Source organism: Humulus lupulus, chromosome X, assembly GCF_963169125.1.
Source record: "Humulus lupulus chromosome X, drHumLupu1.1, whole genome shotgun sequence".
NCBI lineage: Eukaryota > Viridiplantae > Streptophyta > Magnoliopsida > Rosales > Cannabaceae > Humulus > Humulus lupulus.
Genome location: NC_084802.1, coordinates 109,773,636 through 109,794,869, shown reverse-complemented (window position 1 = coordinate 109,794,869; position 21,234 = coordinate 109,773,636). Strand labels below are relative to the sequence as shown.

At 37.2% G+C, this 21,234-nt stretch overlaps 1 long non-coding RNA gene across 1 annotated transcript; it reads right to left on the bottom strand.

Annotated features, from left to right (window-relative positions):
• Positions 1-2,767: 2,767 nt before the first annotated feature.
• Positions 2,768-5,276, bottom strand: LOC133804348 (uncharacterized). The gene is made up of 4 exons (XR_009878439.1): positions 5,175-5,276; positions 4,925-4,973; positions 4,433-4,500; positions 2,768-3,004 (listed from the first exon to the last, which is right to left on the bottom strand). It is a non-coding gene; the product is annotated as an uncharacterized LOC133804348 (long non-coding RNA).
• Between the last annotated feature and the right edge of the window lie 15,958 nt (positions 5,277-21,234).

Here is a 21,234-nt window from a genome sequence, read left to right as displayed (position 1 = left end):
CTATAACGTTCATGCATCAATTATCAAGTCTTACCCCCATGAAATATATTTATATACATCATGCTCTCTATTCTAGCATGCAGATGAGGAACATAGGTTCAATTTAAACAATTAAAAACATAGTCATGCTAATAGATACCAAACCGTGAGTCGATCTTGTCTTTAGTGGCGAGTGTACATGCCTAGCCAGTCTTAAGGAACCCTTAAACCAAGACTGCACTAATACCAAGTTGTAACGCCTTAGCTAGCCAAGACTGTTACACTGGGTTTAAAATAGTGCATAACTCACTAAGCGAGTCATTTGGACTTAAATGTGTAATTAAAGACTAAGTCAAGGTTAGGTATTAAAAAGTTTGAACAACAAAGTAATTATTTTTCATTAAAAATATTAAATTTATACACGGGATCCCAAACATTGATTACTGACTGATAAAAGACAAATGGAATACAAATTAGTCATCCTAAGTGGAAAAACAGGGTTCAACCCTAGTTCCTCCCAGCCTATCCCAGCCGTGGTAGTCGAGTAGGCTGCATATGTACACACTGCCCCTAAAGCTCTCCAACTCATGGCTGGTTCGGCTTTCCCTTTCCCTCACCTGCACCACATAGCACCCGTGAGCCAAGGCCCAACACGAAAACTTAAATCAACAAGTACAAACGGGCAATAGTATATAAACAGTAAACTTACATCAATAAATTCAATCAGCAACAAGATATAAGCAATAAGCTTAGCAGTAATAATCTGCTCAATCAAACACATAATCCAATCTCAACAATAAATACAGTTAGTTAAGTGCAATCAGCACTTCTGTTTATTTGTATAACGTTCAGGCCCAAGGCCCTTAGGCCGAGTCCTCTGATCTTATAGCCGATCCTGGCACGCTTAGGTCGGGCTGCATTCCACACGCTTGCTATCGACCCTGGCACCCTTAGGACACCCTTCAGAATAAATATAATCACATATATATTTCAAAACACGCAATCAGATGCAACATATACAAACATACATTACCGAATATTCTCAAATAAAGTTATATCCATATTCTCACATATGGTCATAATCATACTCATATTTATTAACACGGGTCCGAGCCCCGATCACAACCCGGGTGCAGTTTTCTTACCTTTGGTCCAAGCATAAGCAAACACGACTCCTGAGAACGATCCTCTCCTGAGCCCTAGCGGTAACCTAGTCACAACCCACAAATAACGCTCTTGTTACCATTTGATTCCATAATTAAACCCCGGGACTAATCCTATGCTCTCGAGACCTCCAGTTTCCCCAAACGGGGTGGCAAAATCGTGCCCCAATCCCATGGGCCTATGCCCTAATATTTACAAAACTACGGCCCCTGAAAATGGCTTAGCGCCGCGGCACAGCCTATCAGGCGTCGCGACCCCCAGGCAATGCCACCGTGCCCTAGAACACTCTAGCATCGCGGCTTGGAAGAACAGCGTCGCGACGCCCTTTTGCGAACCCAGGAAAACTAGGTTTTTTCACCATTTTTCCCCGAGCCAAAACTCCCAAAACTCATCCCAAACTTGCACCAAGGTCCCAAATGAGTCTGAGACTCTCAATAATGCAACATAAGCAGTACAAACACCTCTAAATCCAAACCAAATCTCTAACCCAAATCAAAACCTAGCCATTGGTTTAAAACTCTGCCAAAACTTAAACCACTGTAGTAATTCATCATAAAATAGAGCATAACCTTACCTCAATTGTGTAACTCAAGCTTTAAGTTGCTCCTAACCAAATCCCCAGCTTCAAGCCTCAATTTCCAAGCTAACTCCCTTAAAAAATGATCCAACTCCTCCAAAGCTCCAAGAGGTAGAGAGAGAAACGAGACAGAGAAAGAGGATGTGAGGTGATGGTGAGAGTTTCCTTTGGTTTCCTAAGTGTTCTAAGAAGTTCCCAACTAACTAAGCTACTCACTTGGCCTTAAAAGACCAAATTTCCCCTAGCCCCATAGCTACTCTCTAATGCTCACAAGGGCAAATCCGTCTTTTGCCACATTTACCGTTAATCCTCAAGTATCCCTATAAATTCCCAAATAGTCTTGACATACCCAAATAATCATCAAATGAATTCCCATTACCCAATAAACCTCTTCAATGTACTAAATTACCAAAATACTCCTAGGCTCACCCCGAGTCGGGTATTTAACCCCATTGTGACTATTCCATTAATCCGCTCACTAAGATTGCCATAGACCACACATCTCAAATATATTCTCATAACATTGGGGTCACTACTACAAAAATGGGCTTTCCCGACAGTTTTTAACTGTCGCTATTGAGCAACGACGACAGTCGACTAACTGCGTATTTGCCTATGCCGGCGTAGGGGTAACTATGCCGACAGTTATTATGTGTCGCTGTTGCTGGCAACGCCGACAGTTATTAGGTGTCGTTGTTGCTGGCAACACCGACAGTTAAAAACTGTCGTTGTTGTGGGGCAACGCCGACAGTTATTAGGTGTCGTTGTTGCTCGCAACGCCGACAGTTATTATGTGTCGCTGTTGCTGGCAATGCCGACAGTTAAAAAGCAACACCGACAGTTATTAGATGTCACCGTTGCTTGCAAAAAAAAATTTAATTTATTTTTATTTTAAATTAAAAATTATGATTTAAATGAAACATTTATATACGAATCTAAAAAATTATAGATTAAAATAACAAAAATTATACAAAATATTTACAAATCTAATAAAATAAATTTTGGAACAAATATAACAGTACTACTTGACTCAAAAAGCATATAACCTTGTCTATAAACATAATCGCCTTAACCTTAAAAAATATGTATCTAGATTTACAAAGTAAATAATTAACCACTCAAAAAAGAATCCTTTACTCTAATAAAAATTACAAATAAAATAAAACACTATATTCATTGTCAAATAACATATCTTTCTTCTTCTTGTCCTTGTACTCACCCTCGTCACCAATAGTCTTTCCAAAATAAGAATTGGCTATCATGAATTTATATCTAAAATCATCCCTGAAACATGAAAAATCACATTATAATACACCAAACATGAAATAGACATTAAATTTGGAAAGTCAAAGTACTCACTTAAGCAAGAACAAAGTGGTTAGAATTATGTCCTATCCAAGTTAAAATATATATTCTGGTTAAAAAAATGTTATTCTAAAGTCATACAAATGGCCACACAAATATAACAAGTGTAATATATTGTCAACCTCTAAAACTAGCCTAAAATGGCAGAGCAAGTCCGACCAGAGACTTTTTTTTTCAAAAAATATTATGTATGCTTTTGAGACCCACATGAGTATATGAGGTGGCTACATGAGCATATATACTGAGGTGGTTCAGAATTAGCAATTTTTATGCTTAAATCTTCTAGCTAAGCATAAAAACATTTCTCAACAAACTAATAAATACAAGTAGGGTATTCTAGTTTATTTAACATGTTTGCTCAACAATTCATACCTTTGTCAAAGGAACCAAGAAGCAATAATACATGTTTCAATACAAGAACTTAAACCAAAGTTACTAATCTATTCAACACATTACTACTAGTCAAGTCATCAAGGAGCAATTGTTAAACAATATCCAATATAAGAAACACACAAAAAGTAAGCTAAGAAGTGTCAACAATCACCATTTATACAAGAGCATACATACAAGTAAGTCAATATTCAACAAATACATTAAAAAATTTCATAGTCTCAATCACTATCTCATAAGTTAAAGGTTATTCAATATTCAACAAATACATTAAAAACTAAATAATTTTTTTCTTCATATTTTTCCATACTCGATAGTTTCAATGAACTAATTTTATCTCTCTAATACTTTATATCAAAATAAAATCAATAAATTAAAATTTTCAAACTAGAACAAGACAAAGAAAATACAAAGTATCAAGGCAATACACTAAGTGTAAGTGCAACTCAAAATCCAAATTGAAACACAGTTATTTACCAAAATATACATCCATAAATGACAAAATCAAAGGTAATGTGCATATAAATTAATGTTATTTTGCATGAGAAAGGTATACTAACCTTGAATTTATTTAATGCACATTGTATATGGATCATACTAGACTCTAAAAACACATATAGTTAATGCACATTCACGTCCATATAAAAGTGTTTTACTCTAAGTCAAAATGCAGCTGCTGAATTTTAAGCACTAACATAAAGCCATAAAACTTTGCATGTCTAAATACATATAAACACCAGGGTCCAAAAAGAATATTAAGAAGGAATTATTGATAAAAAAACAGAACAGTTGGTGTATATAAATGTCTCGGTAGTCTGTACCTCCAAAGGTTGGTTGAGATTTTCAACGTTATTAGTCTGTACCTTCAGAGAGTTCATATACAAACTCATTTCCAACTCCATTAACTATGAAATAAAATTGACAGAAATAGTGAAGAATAAGTTGTAGATATATTACCACTTTAATTTGACTGTTCTCAACCCCACATTTCTTTATCAGGTTGAGAGCTGCCACTATTGTGCCACCTACGATTCAATACAAAGAGATGCATAATAGTTTGAAAATCAGGTGCTGTAATATGCAAGAAACTATCTTAAATCTAAACATAGAGATCATTTTAAACACATCTTATATAAGTTGCCAAATTTTAGAATTATCATTGAGCAACAGAGATTCCTAAATCTAATTTTAATGGAAAGAGCATGAGAATTATTTTGAGTCATCAAATTCATAAGTGTTGCTAACTGGGATCAACTACAAATACTCGAGAGTCTTCGAGAAATTTTTCTGGTAGCCTATAGAAGAAGCAAAGTATTTATAAGAAACTTACTCCAGTACAAAGAACTAAAATTATTTATACGTAATGAAATGGCTATTTTGACATTTCATTAAAAATAAGTAATAGAAAACAGAAATTAATGAAACATAACTCTGACAGGACACTCTTACTTGTTAAGATATATTGATGGTTGAAGTGTCTCCTCGTTTCTGACCATCCCTTAATATGCAAAAAATGAAAATTAAATGTTTGGTAATGAAAAAAAAAATCAATTTTCTAGATGAATAGAAAAATGCAGAAGAACTGGTTGCGTTCCAGAGGGAAATGCTGAATAGTGAAATTCTAACATAAACTATTAAAAAACACTCAACTCATCTACAACTCTAATGATATACGTGATATGAGTATGAACTTTCTTACCTAGATTATATGTTTTTGTTGCTGGCAAAATTGATGATGCATGCTCTGCTAGAGCTAGACCAGCTCTTAATATTGGAATAACCTGTAGAATTAAAAGAGGAAATAAATACTTGATAACATATGCATAGTGCATGGTCAATTATCATAGTAGGCACATAAACCAACCACTGATAAACTAACTACAGTTTTTAACTGTCGGCATAGAGTCCCGCTAAGCAATTACGACAGTCAACAGAGTTAACTGTCGTGGTTGGGTGTCAGGAAAGCCCAGTTTTGTAGTAGTGGGTCTCACTCATAACGCATACATAATACAAATATACCCTTAATGGGTCAAATATTACAAATATGCCACAATTTACAAAAAATGGGTGCATGCATAATTAATACACATAAACATGCATAAACATTCACATTACCATATAAACTATTTATATCGGATAATCGCACAGATATCTAATTAATTTCACATATAAATCTGATTATGCCCTTCTGGTACAGTAATCAAGGCACTCAGCCTTAATAGCGAATTCGGGACGTTATTGCTTAAGTATAGAATGAGTCTATCTATATATAAGTCAATTGTGATTTTGTAATTTGTGATACCTTACTAATCAGTTTCATCTCTGGGCATGACCTCATAGACTAGGTTTTCTGAACCATGTAAAAAACCTCTAGTGTTGATTTTTTTTATACTCATTTCTTATTTCTGTATTAATATGTTCAGACAACAGACTTAGTCATTAGATTATATTCAAATTCTGTTAAAACAACTTAATCATTATTTTGCAATTTGTTAAGTTATTTAATTTAATAATTTGGTAAACATTAAAATACAGAATTTCAATCATTAAAAATATACTGAATAAAAAAATAAATAAAGATAAAAACAAGATACAAAATTTACGTGGTTCACCTAATTAAATTAGGCTCTGTCCATGGAGCCTCTGCAAATCTTGAGGGAGAAAAATATTTTTATAAATGTTTATAAGTAGTCACTACTCTCTTCTTACAACTCAAACTCTGAGTACACCCAAGAAAATCACCTTTTCTTCTCACACTCAAGAGATTACCACTAAGGTTGATCAACGGTCGGTTAAGTCGGTTTTTACAAAAGTCAAATCCAAATTTCAGTTTTTGATTCACTATCTGTGGAACCAAAAATCGACCGACCTAAAATATGACCAAAAAAACCGACCAATCAAACTGCATGTTTAATCGGTTTAATCCGCCTAAAAATCACTTTTTTCACGAAAAAAATATATTTTTAATTTATATATTATAAAAATGATAAAAATAAACATTAGGATTGTTGGAATCCATCTCTTAGTATGAGAACTTTTATTTAAAATTTTTGTAATATTTAAATTGTAAATCGAGTATTATTTAATAAAAAACTATTATTTAAAAAAAAAAGGTTAGATGATTTATCTTTTAAAATAGATAATACATTTAACCTTAAGACTAATTAGTAATTTAATTAACAGAGTAACCAAATTAATGTTTAAATTTAAAATAAACCCTACTAAATAAAAAAAAAGTATAAATTATAAATCAAACTAAAAATTAAAAATTAAAACTATGCCATTAAAGTCCGCATAAATTCCAAATTACAAGCCAATGTCTATTATGAAATAAAATCCCAAACGAAAGTCCAAATTACAAACCAAAAATTAAGAAATAAAAGTCTATCAAAATTAGTCGGTCCCAAGCAAAATATTAATTGATCTACTATCAAGTATACTTCGCAAAACTTATTTGGAAGTCTTTCCCTTGCCTTTATCATTTCTGCTCTTACCATACATAAGTAATTATTTCATCAAAAAAAAATACATAAGTAATTATGAGAAAACACATGCAATATCAAATTCCAATCATATATAATCAATAAAGTAATATGTATAAAAAAAATTTATCAAGTACTAAACACAAATACATAATCAATTATAGATTCATACAAAATGGAGATAAATATGTATATAATCAATAATCAATACATTATATATATTTATAAATAATTAGAGATAAATGTGGTTTGAGAATGAAATAGCGGCTAAACAATATAATAAAAGGGAAATTTGAGAAATTATGCATTAAATGGGGTCCTATAACAAAATTATTCTAGCCTATATGAACATAACCATTTTATGCTAGTATTCCCATTGTTTCCTAAAATGCCCCTAACATATGAAAGACCCTCACCCAAGTTCCCCCTCTCTCTTTCACGTCCAAGTTCACCCTCACCCAAGTTCCCCCTTCTTCTAATTCCAAGATCTAAATAAAAAATTAATAATAAAGCAGCCACCATGATTGAATCGATTCGGTTGAGCTTTTGAGGCTGTGTTTTGGGGATGTTTGAATCCTAGCAAGGCAAAACAACATTGGGTTTCGGATCTAGAGGCAAAATATTATGGGTAAATATATTTTTTGTAAATATGGTGATTAAACTTGTTTATTTACATTGCTTTAACTATTTCAAACAGATATGTGTCTGCATTTTGGATTTCTTTTACTGTTTCACGGTCGGATTAGAACTGAGTTTTTCTGAGTTTTTTTCTAGGTTCTTTGTTTGCCTTGATAAGTTTCGATGAACCTCAACATGCCTCGATGGTCCTCGATGTACCTCGACATGCCACGATGTAGGTTAGGAATTGACCACCTCGATTAGCCTCGATTGTCCTCGATGGACCTCGATAGGGACCCAAAGTGTCCTATAGATGACCACCTCGATTAACCTCGATGGACCTCGATATGTTCCCATACTTGGCCACCTCGATTAGACTCAACAGAACTCAATGGACCTCGATTTAATTTAAGTCATGGCCACCTCGACGAGACACGATTGTCCTCGATGGACCTCGACATGTTGACCTCGACAGAACTTGATTAAAATTGATGGAACTTGATATTTTGCAGTTTTTTATGTTATTAAATTTTTGACCTTTTTTTTTGTCAATACAAATTCGACTGTTACTATATTTGTTGCATACAATGGTGTTTGGGAACTGGAATATAAGGATTGGATTTTTCGGGATGCTGAAAATCAAGTTCTCCCTTTGGAAAAAGTGTGACGTACGAGCAATAGGTTGAAATTTTGTATGATGACCTTGAAATGGATAAATGTGTGTACGAATTGAAACTCGAGGTCCTGTACACATGCCTCTCACAACCCTTCAAACCTACCATTATGAAAAATGATAGGCATGTTCATGAATTCATGGGTTTAGCATCGAAATCTCTTGAGAAGATGATTCATCTGTGCGTAACATTGGTTAAGAAGGATTGTTTAGGAAATGATTTGGCCTCTCCCAGCATTAATAAAGAAGTTCGATTTGAAGAGAACATTTCTCCCTCATGTTATGGTTTTAGGGGAACTCAAAGTGAGGTTGGGACATTTGTTCTAGAGACAAAGCCAGATGTTATTGTCCATGATGATATCCCTATTAGAGGTCTGCCACATGTTCCTGACATAGCGGAGTGCGAGTCCTATGGCTACGATCCTTATGTCAACAACGATCCCATTGTTGATGCAGCAGTAGTTGATGGGCCAGATATTAGGGCAGATTTGCCAACGCAGAGTTCAGATGTGATGGTAGTTGAGGAGCACAGAAGAGAAGATCGAAAAACACCTAAGACCAGCAGTAGTCGTCCAAGTCCAGGTAGAACTGAAGATAGGAATATATGGAGTTCTCTTTTGGACTTAGGTGAAGGTCATAGAACTTGGAGTGCTCCCATGTTTACCAAAGAAGGTGTAGAGGCCTCACATCGAAATCATCCTTCCTCAACTAGCACATCTTCAGGAGAATTGCACCTTGGCAAGTTCTTTCAGAACAAGCTTGAATTGAAAACCAAGGCGGTCATCTTTGCGATGAAGAATAATTTTGAGTTTATGGTGAAGAAATCTGGTACTGATGTCTAGTACATAACCTGCAAGGATCCTGATTGTGGTTGGAGATTGAGGGGAAAGAAAAAAATGCGGTCTGAAATGTTTAAGATTACGGTCTACAACGATGTACATACTTACTCACAAGAAAATCGAGAGAAGGACCACCGTCAAGCAGAACCATGGGTTGTTGGCCACCTAATCAAGAGGAAATTTGCTACCGATGGTACTCAGTACATGGAAAACAACATAAGGGAGGACATGAAGAACCAATTTTGGGTGGAAATGAGCTTTGAGAAGGCATGGAGATGCATAGAAAAGGCACTTATGTATGTTAGAGGCACATGTGAGGATTCATACTCCAAGTTACCTAGATACCTATGTTAGTTGGAGCAGAAGAATCCAGGTACAATTACTGATTTTGTAGCAAAAGATGGTTGTTTCTTGTATTGCTTCTTTTCCCTTGGTGTTTCTAGGAGGGGACTCCAGTATTGTCGTCCTGTCATTTGTGTGGGCGGCACATTCTTGAAGAATAAGTATGGTGGCCACGTGCTCTGTGTTGTTGCAGTGGATGCGAACAACCATTTGTTTCCAATTGCATTCAGACTGGTGGATAGTGAGAACCATAACTCTTGGACTTATTTCATGAGAAAATTGAAGGAAGCCATAGGGGACGTTAACAACCTAGCTTTTGTATCAGACTTGCATACAAGCATTACTCATGCTTTGGAGGTTGTGTTCCCAAATGCCTACTACGGTACTTGTTACCACCACATCTATATGAATGTGGTGGCAAAATTCAAAATCGACCACTATCAAGACATCATGGGGTGTGCAGCATACGCATATCGAAAGACAAAACTTCACGAGTTATTTGAAAAGATTATGGTAATTGATCCTCCCATTGCTCAATATCTTGAGGGAATTGGTTTTGAAAGGTGGACTCGCGCTTATTTTCCTGGAAATCGATACAATATCATGACGAGCAACTACGCAAAATGCTTTAACAATAAAAGCAGGAGGCAATGAGCTTTCCAGTTGCCACTTTTCTTGAATTCATACGATTCACACTACAGACGTGGTTTGCCAATAGACGTGAAAAATCAACAAAAGTAACAAGTGGGTTAGTGTTGGAAACCAATCAGAGAACGCAGCGAAAACTTGTACGTGGTGGGCCCGTTGTTGTTTTATTTTTATGAACAACAGAACAACAACAATAAAAAAAAAATCAATATTCATATAAATAATTTATATGACCAATAAAACAATCCAGAAACATTATCATACAATACTATTAATCATGCAATAAATATGTATATAAATATACAATCTATTTATATAGAATAAATAAACACAAAAAGTATCAAGTGCATTGAGTCTTTTTGTATCTTTAACGATCTTCCTATCCAAAGCTTTGAGCACTCAAATCACGATCTTCCGGAGTGTTCTCTACACCTCAAGATGTGTGTGGGCACATAGAGAACATGAGTTTGTATTTTAGGAATCACAAGTATTTCTCAACACATGAGGACTTGGATTATGGTCTAAGAATGTCAAGAATAAAGAAGAAGAAATAGAGAGAGTTTTTTGTCTAACAAAAAACCTCTAAGAACTATTCTGAATTGTGTATTGTTGTATCTGATGTATTTTTCTTGTGTTTTTTTTTTCTTCTTCTTCTATATCATATATATAGAGAGATTTGTATTACCTTATCATTCCAAAAAATAATAATAATATAATATATTATAATAATGATGATAGGATTAGATTTTAGGTCAATGTCAAACTTACCATATTTGAAAAAACCATTTTCAAATTATTTAATAATTAAATAAATAAAATAAAAACTATACAAATACAATATATGTATAGGTTGTATATGCATGGCACAGTCCTTACACTGTATCAGGCGTGTACTACTATTCCCTTTTCAGAGATTTTGCATTTTTCTTTATTTAATTATTTAATTAAAATTAATATCCCACAAAATAAGGTGTTAATATTTTTTATGGAAAAGATGACAACCATATTTCAAAATTTAAATTCAAAATTCAAATTGATGATCATCATTATCATCGTATTTTAAAATTAAATAAATCAAAAACTATTTTTGACTTACCAATTTTATTTTCTCTCACTCAAATAAAATAATTAATTTCAAAATTTAATTAATTTATTTATTTATATATAAGAAATTCGAAATTGTATATATTTAAATTAATAAAAATATTTTTGAACTTTAATAATTAATTATTCAACATCAATTATCATATAATTGTATACTTGACCCAAAGAATGAAATTCTTCTCAAATTCACAAATTACAGTTATACTCTTATATCAACTCTTACATTGATATGGTGTTGATAGAGTCACCCAGGGGACCTATGGACCTATAATATCAAGCTCCAATAAATATTACATTATTAATCAAAGCTCTTTGATTAAATAATCATATTTATTAATCTCATGATTACTCTGCTAAAAATATGAGATTGAACTCTTAATAATTATAGACATATATTTACTAAGTATTTTATTAAGAATAAAGTGTCAATTGATATAATCATCACATACATCATTAATCCTCTATTATGGTTCATAAATAAAAGGGAATAAAATTGTCGTTTTACCCTTTTAACTATATCTTGTTCCTAGAGTAACATTAACTTTATTAGTGAAGGTTGTGTCACAACAAGTTTGCGACGTGAGCGCTCATAACCTGTTCAGTTCCAAAAGCCAACCTAATAGGGAACCATTATTCAATCTATAAGAACGAATAGATTCCATATCTGTTAAACTATGTCCCCAACCATATACATCATTGAGTCCCCAAAATAATTGTTTTTAGCCTGATCATTCTGACAAACCTTAACACATGTATCAAAGGATCGAATGACATATATAGGAGTTCATAACAACCTCCGGATTAAGATCATCATGTATATCATCATCGTTTGATGTGTTTGATTAATACTATGAAGTGGTGTTTAAACAAGTATTAACAAAGCACATTTGGTCTAGTTTTACATACTCTCAGCATGCAAAGTACATCCACTAAAGTGTCCTACTACACTAGTAACCCGGATCCAGGTCACATGTATTCATAATACTAGTGGATCGTACTAACAGTAATTAATATAAAGATTCCATAACTTTATTTTAGTGCGAACTATTTAATTTTATTATCTTAATCTCGATCCTCCCATACCAATATGAGATTAAGACCACATAGACAAACTTTGAAATTTTCTGATATTCACTTAATATTATCATATAATATCGGACATTTTCTATATATATAATAATTCAATTCAATTATTTATTTCATTTAAAACATTTGTCAATTACAATTGTTTTAAGGGCTCTATTCCCAACAATCTCTCACTTGCCCTAAAGCAAATTGAGGCATCTCTTTTAATATGTCAATCATATTCTCCTAACCGATCTTGTCTAACAAAGTCTTTCTAACCATTTTGTAAGAAACTATTTTGAAGTTATCTTCAAGATTATTACATCAATTATGTAAAATGATACTTCATTTCATGTGATTTACCCTCTCATGATTTCTAGTTCTTCTAGAATAGTTGTATGTCATTTGCTTTCGCAAAGAGATACTAGCTATTTATTCTAGTCTGAAAGCCTTTCTAGAATGTCAAAGAACTTAACTAAATCAAATAGCCTATTTAACTACTCGTAGCTATTATATATTGGCTTTTGTGGCGAAACATATAAATTTGAAATGTCTAACACATTTCTAGATTAATGTGTTTCCTCCACAGATATGGAATCTAATTCTGATATCAATCTTTGAAGATTTAATATCATATCATCCATTGGGAATTTAGGTCTCTGCCTAAATGCATGTACATATAATCTCTATTATATTTAAGACACTCAAAACTAAGTCCTTATAATTATTCAATGACTCAATCCATAATGTATTGACAACTGCTGACTATTCCCACTGTTTAATGACATTTTATTCATTAAACAGTCTATCACTGAGTTGTAGGAATGTTGTGTCATGTCTTCTTTTCTAGTAAAAGAATAAATGGACATTTATTATTTTAGATAGGGTAGGTAACCATTTGGTACTGTGTTTTTGTAAAGTATCATTTTGGTACCCTGTGTTTACAATAATGTTCATTTGGTACCCAATATTTTGAAATCATACATACTTTGCAAAAATGAGTAAATTCCCTTTTAGATAATACATCCTCCTTACTAGGAAGCCAAAAAGTCTTTCTTTCATTTTGTAAACTAAAGTATTTTAAGCTTCTTATCAATATAAGTTGCTTGAGACAGAGCCTAAGGATAGTTCTTTCAATCTCTACAGAATTGAATGTATAGAACATTCTTAGCTTTTCTAAATCCAATATTTAGAAATGTTCAGCTAACTATTTCTTTTCTATTGATGATTTCTCTACATCATTCCTAATGATTAGATCGTTTGTCAATATCAAGAATAAGAATCACAAGAGAATCTTTTTCTAGTCGAGATCTTCAAATAATTTTGACATCCATTTAAATTAATCTAGTAATCCATGCATAAAGCAGTGGATAAGAGCATGTAAACAGATTCAAGTTTGGTTTCAGTAAAAGACATTTATTCAAGCAATAAATTGTTCTTTCTGTTCATAGCCTTTGGCTATTAACCTAACTTCGAAAAGTCTATACTTTCTTCTGTTCTCCTCTTCATCTTGAATATCCTATTTTAAACTAAAGTTCAATGAACTTTAGTTGGATGTTCAAGAATCCAGATGTCATAGAATTCCAAATTCCATTTCTTGATTCATGGTGTTTCAACCATTGCTTTCTGTAAAAACTCTTCATTTCATATACTAGTATGTGAATGAAGTATAGTTAGAGTGTGCTACACAAAATTTAACTATCTTTACATTTGTAATGGAGTAGTTACTAACTAACGCTCCCACTACAAAAATGTTTTACAGAATTTGTGATATTCTTTAGTTTTATCATTGTTAATTATCAGTAACTCACTTACTTGACTTGCAGTCATTATTTCTAGTGCAATCTTAACTAGAAAATATAGTGATTATAATAAGCATGATTCATTAAAGTAGCATTTAAAGAGATACAAACTCTATTGTAATCTTTTATGATTATTAAATTGTTTCACTAAATGACTTCTTGGAAATTTTTTAATTTTTCATTCACACAACCACTTGTGAATCCCAACTTCTAAGTCTTTCATGTTGTACAATCAAACATGTGCAGAGTATAACAAGTGTTAAAATTATAGAAATAATAAAGATGATAATGACTACTCATTATCTATTTAATCTTATCTAATATGATTATATTTCATTTCCAAAATACTAATTATGCTTAGCATTCTAGTTGTATGTGAGTTGGGTTTTCAATTCCAAGTTCACATGCAAACTACTAGAATTTCGAATTCAAGTTTAGACTTCCTTTTGATCAGTTCAAACAAGTCTCTAAGTGACTTTACTTTGAATGTTGCATGAAAAATTTCTAGAAATCTTCTTTGCATTTGATCAAAGTTAAACATATCGAAAATAAATGTCAATCAATATTGACTTACTATTTATTATCTCCTTTAGCTTTGAACATTAAAAGGCTCAACATACATCTCTATGCATTAGTTAAACGATTATGTGATTTTTGAGCCTTTATTAGAGAAAGGTCTTTTGGTTTAACTTTAATTAACAAACTATATAAACAGGGAGAGAACCATTAAATGGTTGAAATAAAGGGTTGTCTTTTATTTGTTTTATGTGTCTAACTAATTATAAACCAATAAAAAATAATTCACATATATGTTTCACTTAATTGCGGCTAGAATAAAATGTCTTATAAAATCTATGATTTGGACAATAATGGATAATTCATAATCATCATTTATACTCATTGATGAAATAAGTGGAACAAGTATATTTCAAAAAAATAACAACTGAATTTATTATTCAAAAGAAATACTAAACTTGTTCATTCATCAAATAAAGGAATCTAAAAAGCATAGTTTCTAGAAAAAAAGAACTTATTAATTTCTTTCATAATGAAAATCAATTATTTCAAAATGAAAAATTTTAAATTGTTTTAAACTAAACAAAATAAATTTCTATACTAATCTTTTCTTTATTCAATTGTCTTCATCATTTCTTCTTCGCTTTGGTTTCAATGCAACTACTCTTTGTTATCCAAAAAACTGGCATAGATGACGTGGCAAGTGATTCCTAAACACGTGGCTGACACTTGGAGGAACCCTGCTAGGGTATCGACCAGAAGGCACATTATAAGTAGTAGGCGGCCTAGTGCAACAAGATGCTTCAATAAAGATCTTAGTAAATCCCGAAATTAACTCCCACAATCTCCTGAATATCCAATTATTTAGGAAAGAATATCTGTAACAAATTCATGTAATCCCCCTTGAGCCTATAAATAAGAGAAGATAGCTCAAGGGAGGGGGTCTTCCTTTTTTTTTTGGCTTTCGAATCATTGGAGATTAGAGTAATTCTATTTGAAATATTGTATTGTTATTCAGAGGTTAATGAAACTCATTGAACCCTAGTTCTTTGATCACTCCTTTGAGTCTCCTATCAATAACAATCTAAGTGGACGTAGGTTATTACCAAACTTTGGGGCCGAACCACTATAAAATATCGTGTTCTTATTCTTTTCGTCATCACGTTCTTTTCAACGTATTCATCCACGTCAAGCGTATTTCGACTCCGTGTCAGTTGACCAAAATCAGGGTCAACATTCTGCTGCTTTCATTGAGAGCTTGATATATCACCGTTGAGAAAACCAATGGCGAAAACTACAAGGAAAGCCGGACAGGCGCCCCCGCTGCACCATCAAACCCGCCTCCTCCTCCTCCTGCAAGTGTGGCTGAGGATGAGCCACATTTGGAATTTGAGGAGGAAGAAATGGATGACGCGACGCTGAAGAGTACTCTGGGGGCGTTGCATGAAGAGCTGGCCAATCTGAGGGCCAGTCAGGAAAGTGCTGCCGAAATCATGGCGTAGCAGCAGCAAGAGATTGAACGGCATGGCGCGGAATTAAGTTAAAGGCAGGTGGAGATGGACCGTCGCCAGAGCAAAGCCATGGCAGCCCTCAAGGCAGCCTTACAATTGGCTAGGAATCAGACCGCACCTGCCTCGTAGCCTGATCAACCTGCAAATGGGCCACCCCACAGGGGTCCCAATCCTAGCCCGCCTATCCAACCCTCGAGCCCGCAAAGGCCCGAGCAGCCTCAGGTGCCTCATGAAGATGTCCCACAGGACCCTGAGGCACAGCCTCCCTCCCAAGCGGGTCGCGACAATCCCCCGCATCAGAGGCAGAATAGGACTGGGCATCAGCCTCGTAGTCCTAGACGCCATAGGGGCGACGAGCCGAACCTTCCGAACAAAGGTCAGAATCCTCCTGGCAACAGGAGGAACTCAGATTTAGGCTCTGCGGTCCGGGGTCCCCCACGGCATGATAATGCATGGGGACACAACGACCAGCACAGGCCACCCTCTAACGCTCGGGACGCTTCAGCCCGGGACGGAAATCAAGGGAACAGTCGATCCCACCATAGCCAATCAAGATTCAGAGATGGCCATGGGTATAATGAAGCAGACTCCGACAGAGGAAATTCCGATCGGAGGAATGACGAGAGAGGTGGAAACAGGAATCAGCCACCTAAGGATGACCAACCCGGCAGACGGGACGCTGGGGGGCAATCCAGACAGAATAACGTCTTCAACCGGCTCGGAGCTAGCGAGCAACGGAGAAGAGACGAGTACTTGAGAGATGTGCTCAACGATCGCCGCGAGCGACATGGCGAGAACATCCCCCCAGCGACGGAGGCCACGGCGATTCCTGTCGCTGTACAAGCCCAGATAGATGCCCTCAACCAGGCGGTGCAATAGCTGGTCGGGGGAAGAACATCTCACATCGACCACGACAGAAGGAATGGCACTCCTTTCGTCCAAAGGATAGCAATGGCAGAGACTCCTAGCAAGTTCAAAATGCCTACGCTTCCGAACTTTGATGGGTACGGTGACCCGGTATCTCATGTCAATAAGTTTGAGATACAAATGGACATTCAGAAAGTGTCTGAAGATGCTCGGTGCAGGATCTTCCCTGCAACACTTTCTGATGCCGCACAGGAGTGGTTTTTTAAGTTCCCTCCTGCAAGTATAGTTTCCTAGGAGATGTTCCTAAGGGAGTTCTACGGACAATTCTACGCCGGTCGCGTGCATCCGACTGAGGCAAACCAGCTGGTTGAGATTCGCCAGCAAGATGGAGAATCGCTTAAGGACTACATCCAGCGCTTTATGCGTGCAGCGGCTGGAGCTAAAACAGTGGGGGATGAAGGAAAAATGATGGCCACAACCGCAGGGGTTAGGCATCGCTCCCCCCTCTGGAAGAGCCTCCACAAAGATGGGGTTAGAACTACCCAGGAATTCTTGGATCGAGCTGATCATTACATCAAGCTCGAAGATTCCATAGCTGACGATGGAAAGCCTTCAGGCAAGGATAAGAAGGCTGCCGAGCCCGCCAAAGCCGCCAATGGGCCTAAACCTAACGGCAACGTCAAAGGCAACGGGAACGGTAAGGGCAATGGCAAGAATGGTGGAAAACGGCCACACAATGAGCCTTCCACCTCTGACAATAAACGAGACAAGGGTAACCGTTATGAACCTTGGTACACTAACTACACTGCCCTTATTGAGTCTCGGGGAGAGGTTTATCAGGCCACAAGTTCCAGTGTGCCTTATAAGAAACCTGCCCCCATTCGAAAGGATATTTCGAAAAGAGACACTACCAAGTTCTGTCGTTATCATAACGACTACGGACATGACACCAACGAATGCAACTAGTTGAAAGACAAAATCGAGTTCCTTATTAGACAAGGACACTTGAGAAGATACGTACGGGCCTCGGGAAATTCCCAACGAGAAGCTCCAGGTGGCAACGAGCAAGCGTCAACGCGCCAACGCTCGCCACCTCTGCAGCCTGCCCCCGTGACTGGCACGTTATTAACCAACTGTGGAGGCCCGCACCTCACTGGAAATAGCAGAAAGGTTAGAGAACGATACGCTCAAACTCTGCGTCATGACCAGGACATCGAGATGATGACTGTGGAGGACCGCGCATCAAAAAAGGCTCGGTCAGAAGAGGGCGGGATAACCTTCTCTGATGGCGATGCCCAACATGTCCGATTCCCACATTCTGATCCGTTGGTCGTGGATATCCAAATGGCTAACATGATGGTCAAGAGAGTGCTAGTCGATACAGGAAGTTCGGTGAATATCCTGTATAAGTCTTCGCTGGAACGCATGAAATTGTCCGTTAAGGACTTGGAGCCTTGCAACCAAACAATATAGGGCTTCTCTAGTGAGGGACTCGCCCCCGCCGGATCAATCAAACTACCAGTGACGACAGGTACAGCGCCAGCTACCAGGACATTACTCGCTACTTTTGTAGTAGTCGATTGTCCTTCGGCGTACAATGCCGTCATTGGAAGACCTATACTGGTTGACCTACAGGCCGTCATCTCTATGTGGCACTTAGCCATGAAGTTCCCAATAGACGCAGGGGTAGGACGCGTGTTGGGGAACCAGAGGGAAACCAGAGAGTGCTACAACGCCTCAGTCACGAAGGCGAAAAAGGGAACATCAAAGAGAACTACCTCTGATAGGTTGCAAATGGCAATTGATACACAAGCCCAATCCGGTGATGAAGTCACCAAATAGGGTGCTACCCAAAGTGAGGATAGAGATCTGGATCCTCGCTTTGGGGATTTTGAAGAGAATGTTGGACCCGTCGAGGACCTGGAAGAGGTCCAACTCGACGAAAAAGACCCGACCAGAGTCGTGAAGGTCGGGAAAAAGCTAGACCAAAACACGAAGCATACACTGGTGGAATTTTTGTGGAGGAACCAAGAAGTCTTTGCCTGGTCACACAAAGACATAGCTGGGATAGACCCTGCAGTTATCAGCCATGTCCTAAACATAGACAAGACTTTTCCACCTGTGCAACAAAAAAGAAGGCTGCTCGATAAGGATCGGTCGAGAGCCTTAAAAGAAGAAGTCGGAAGATTAAAGGAGAATGGGTTTATCAGGGTGGCATTTTATCCATCGTGGGTCTCCAATCCAGTGCTGGCTCCCAAGCCTAACGGCAAATGGCGAACCTGTGTGGATTTTACAGACCTCAATAAAGCCTGCCCAAAGGATTGCTTCCCACTCCCAAGAATCGACCAGCTGGTCCATGCTACCGCAGGACACGAGTTCCTCTCGTTCATGGATGCATATTCGGGCTACAATCAGATTAGCATGCATCCCCCTGACGAGGACCACACCTGCTTTCGGACCGATACGAGATTATACTGTTATAAAGTAATGCCCTTCGGACTGAAAAATACAGGTGCGACTTACCAGCGGCTAGTCAACCACATGTTTAAAGAGTTGATCTGAGTAAACATGGAGGTGTACGTGGACGACATGTTGGTAAAGTCTAAAAAGGCAGAAGGACATGTGAAGGATTTACAAGAGTGTTTTGATGTATTGAACAAGTACCAGATGAAACTAAATCCTCTCAAATGTTCCTTCGGAGTTGGATTAGGGAAGTTTTTAGGGTTCATTGTAAATTCAAGAGGAATCGAGGCAAACCCCGACAAAATAAAAGCCCTGATCGACATGAAATCTCCAGAGAGAATCAAAGATGTGCAAAGTCTAACCGGGAGAATCGCAGCCCTGAGTAGATTTATTTCGAAGTCAACGGACAAATGTGTCCCTTTTTTCAATCTACTTAGGGGCAATAAGAAATTTGAATGGACAGGAGACTGCGAACAAGCTTTTCAGGCCTTGAAGGCACACATGGCACAGCCTCCCATTTTATCCAAGCCGATCGAGGGGGAAACTTTGTTCATTTACCTGGCGATCACGAAAGTAGCTGCTAGTGCGGTACTAGCACGTGAGGAAGAAGGCGTACAAAAAGTGGTCTACTATGTTAGCAAAAGGCTGATTGGGGCAGAACTGAGATATCCGCCCATTGAAAGATTAGCATATTGTTTAATCCTGGCCTCAAGGAAGCTACGTCCTTACTTTCAGGCCCATCCTATCACAGTACTAACCGACCAGCCCCTTCGGCAAGTCCTCCAAAAGCCAGAGGCGGCTGGGCGCTTATTAAAATGGGCAGTCGAACTAGGGCAGTTCAATATCACATATTCACCGCGAGCAGCAGTAAAGGGACAAGTCTTGGCTGATCTTATTGCAGAATTCATCGAACTCCCAGACAGCGAACAGTGCGAACAGCCTAGTGCGCCTGAGCCTCAAGAGAAAGCTCCTTCGTGGAAGTTATTCACGGATGGATCATCCAATGAATCCCACGCAGGAGCAGGAGTGATATTGATAACGCCGGAAGGGCATCGATTTCACTGCGCCATTAGGTTCGACTTCACCACGTCAAATAATGAAGCCGAATACGAAGCACTCCTCGCGGGACTGAGAATGGCCAAAGACATGGGCATAAAGACGCTTGATATTTACAGCGATTCACAGCTGGTGGTGAATCAAGTTCTAGGGGAATATCAAGCGCGGGGCTTAAAAATGGTCGCCTACTTGAATAAAACCAAAGACTTGCTAGCCCAGCTTACGAGGTATACCCTCCAGCAAATACCCCGGGATCAGAATTCAAACACAGACGCCTTAGCCAAACTCGCGAGAGCGAAAGATGCTGACACTTTGAACATTGTGCCGGTAGAAAGATTGAGCGAGCCAAGCATACAAGCGGTTGAAGCCAGTATGGAGATTCGAATGGAGGATACATGGATGACACCTTATTTGGAGTACCTGACAAACAGTGCGCTACCAACAGATAGAAACAAAGCCAGAACCCTACAAAGGCAGACCGCTAGGTACATACTGGTTGACGGTGTCATGTACCGGAAAGGGTATTCAATGCCACTACTCAGATGCGTTACACCAGAAAAAGCTAAGGAACTAATGAAAGAAGTGCATGAAGGCTTCTGTGGAGATCACGCTGGGGGGAAAAGTTTAGCAAAAAAGATTTTAAGGCAAGGCTACTTTTGGCCAACTATGAATGAAGATTCGATGGAGTTTGTTCGAAGATGCGATAAATGTCAAAGGTTCTCCAAAATTCCACGAGCAGCTCCAAACGAATTGAAACAGATGCAGAGTCCGTG